We start from the raw sequence: 3,172 nt of genomic DNA, 5'->3' as shown, positions 1-3,172 counted from the left end.
TCTGTACACACCCCGAGGCCAGCAAGCAGATAGGAGCAGGATGTCTGCTCCGCCCCATTGATGACTTACCTTTTATGACACCTTACAGGCTCCCAAAGGTCCGTCTCGGATCATAAAGATGATCAGCCCCAGTTTTAGCATCAAGGCTAAGATCGGCCGACCATTTTCCTTGCGCACAACTGACAAAAGGTCTGATGCCGGTCAAACAGCGCCCCCGACAACAGGCAGAGATCAGACCGCGGGGGGAAATGCCCATTAACCAGGTGGCAGCAGGTGGGTACCAGAAATGACAGGGGGTCGGGACATACACCTGTCAAAATCTGATGATGTATAATAGTGACGCCCCTATACTACTCAAATCATATTATGTGATATCATCTACTGTTCAATTCTGCTCTGTGTTTGTAATATTTCTATAGCACTATTATATTGTATCGAGGATTACTTGTGTTCTTTTCTGTGTATTGTGGTGTCTCTTAACTGCCTTTCCTAAAGTTTTTTTCTATTTTTGTATTTGGGAGTTTTTCCTTGTCTTCTTAGAGAGTCAAGGCTGGGGGGCTGTCAAAAGGCAAGGCTTGATAAAGCCCATTGCAGCACATCTTTTGTGATTTTGAGCTAAACAAAAATAAATTGTGAAGAGTGCTATTGTGACAGAATTGTTTTCCACATTCACGGCAGCAAAACGGCTTCTCCTGTGTGAATTCTTTTGTGATCCTGTCTATCACTTGTGTTTCTGAATGGATGAGTAGTAGCTTTCTCTGACTAATAAGGAGAAAAGAGAAATCTAAGTTATTGGCAAACATGGACATTCTGAGGGCATTAGAAATAGACTTGATGCCTTAGGCTTAAAAGTGAAGTTGGAGTTAAAGAATTTAGAAGTAATCACCGACTCTGACCTCAATTTTAAATCACATATTAATCAGATTAATAGGCCTGCTTTTTCCACTTCTGGAATAGACGAACGTTAGACCTCTTATAACTTTATAAGACATTGAAAAATTAGTTCACACTTTTGTTTTCAGCCAAATAGATTACCATAATGTATTCTTTATAGGACAACCTAATAAAGCCATCAATCAGTTACAGTTAGAGCAGAATGCAGCAACAAGAATCTTAACCAGAAAATGAAAGTCTGAGCACATTTCATCAGTTTTAGCATCGTTACATTGGATACTCGTGTCATTTAGAATTGACTTTAAAATACTACAATAGATAGTCCCCTACTTATGAACTTTTCAGATGTGAACTTTCATATATGTGAACAAAGTGGTCCTCAAGTCCAATATTAGCACTTAAGGGTAATTCACATGTCCGCTGAGTGGGGGCAGCAGGGTTGGGAAGATCTTTATCAAAACAAAAATAACTATTTCATGAACAATACTTAATTTGCTCAAAGCACATTAAAAATGTTATGTGTCCAAATCAAGAGACGTCTGAAACTAAAACCTTTATCAACAGATGCCAATACTTGCTGGATTTATGAACAAAATGGACTTACAAACAGACTGCTGGAATGGAACCTGTTTGTAAGTAGGAGATTGACTGTAATGGTTTACACAGCCTTAAATAATCTCACCCAGTGCTCCATTTTGGAATGTCTGTCCCCTTACACTCCCAGTCATAACCTCAGATCTTCAAATGAAGATCTACTTATAATTTCAAGATACAATCTGAAATGAACTGGTGAGATGGCCATTTGCTGTAACACACCTAAAAATTAAAATACTTTACCGATAGAAATTCACCAGGATAACTCTGTAGAATATGTAAAAAATGATAAACAATTATTTTAAAATGACTTTTTATAACTACATTTTAGTTGTATCCCTATTAGTCTATATGGACACTGGATTATCATTTGCCTGTGGGATGTGCAGTTCCATACTAATCTGTACTATTCTCTGCTATTTTCTCCATTTCTTCTGTGATGACGATGTGCTCCACCACCTCCTGATCAACATACCACACTGCCTCATGTTCGTGGATTGAATGACTGGTGTCCCAGATGTCCACATGGCCATTATCATCATCAAAATCTTCATGTGAAGCATGTAAACAATGAGGTCCGATTTAGGTAGAATACCTAGTGATGGCCGAGCTGTATTTTGGCCTTGGATCCCCTGCAGATTTTTTTTCTCTTCGGCCTAACTGGAGGTGTTTTTTTGCTTTTTTTCTGTCCACTTGGCCATTCAACGTTACCTTTTTCTTTGTTACATACTGTATATTATTGCAAAATCTTGTTTATGTTTATAATTAACTTCCTTCTTATTTCATCTTGTAAAGCAGTTTGAGCTACATTGTTTGTATGAAAATGTGCTATGTAAATAAATGTAGATGTTGGATCCAGAAGATTGTTTCTTCATGAAAACTGTTTGCCACTTTCAGAACACCCATATGGCCTCTCTCCTGCGTGAATTTTAATGTGCATCAGAAGAGCATTTCTGTGAAAGATTTGTTTACCACATTCAGAACAGCAATTCAACTTCTCTCAGGTTTAAGTCTTCCAAATTTTCTTGGTGTGCTTACTATTAAAACAGGAGTGAACTTCACTCTTTAGTCAGGACAGTCTCATTGTACTGCCTAACTTCTCACTCTCATAAGTTTCCCACAAGGACTCAATGTACAACCTGCAATGTTTGTAATAAGACTTCTTTTTGCAGGTCATAAGGAGTTATTGTAATTTGTCAAGATGCGCCTGATCATTTCTCTTTATCAGTCCTGTTCATGCTAGAACAGGCACTTTTTTCATTTTTATTTTTCAGTCCACATTTCATTTGTCATATCTCAGACTGCATTTCTTGGTATTTTGTTTCTTTCTTGCTTCTCCATTCTTAGGACTGAGTAATCACTAGGAATTAATATTTCTGTTATTCAGGATTTCTTACATCTGGTTTTCTGGCCTCTGTTTTTCAGTCAGTATTGCTGTGCTACAAGTGACCTGCACCTCCTCATTTTCCATTATGCGGCCCAAGTTGTGGTCCCAGTGTCTTTCTGTTGCTGGTAAGTTGTACTTCTTGCTAAGTGTCCAGTGAATGAGGCTGGCCACTTTGTGGTGTTGTGCAGTGTATAATCCTTCAGCAATCAGTACCTTGCACCCAGCAATAAGATGTGTGACTGTTTTTAATTCTTTGTGGCAGAAGTGACAATTATGGGTTATTTTTATTTATTTTCC

Source organism: Polypterus senegalus, chromosome 8, assembly GCF_016835505.1.
Source record: "Polypterus senegalus isolate Bchr_013 chromosome 8, ASM1683550v1, whole genome shotgun sequence".
Taxonomy (NCBI): Eukaryota; Metazoa; Chordata; class Cladistia; order Polypteriformes; family Polypteridae; genus Polypterus; species Polypterus senegalus.
This window is presented reverse-complemented; position numbering follows the sequence as displayed.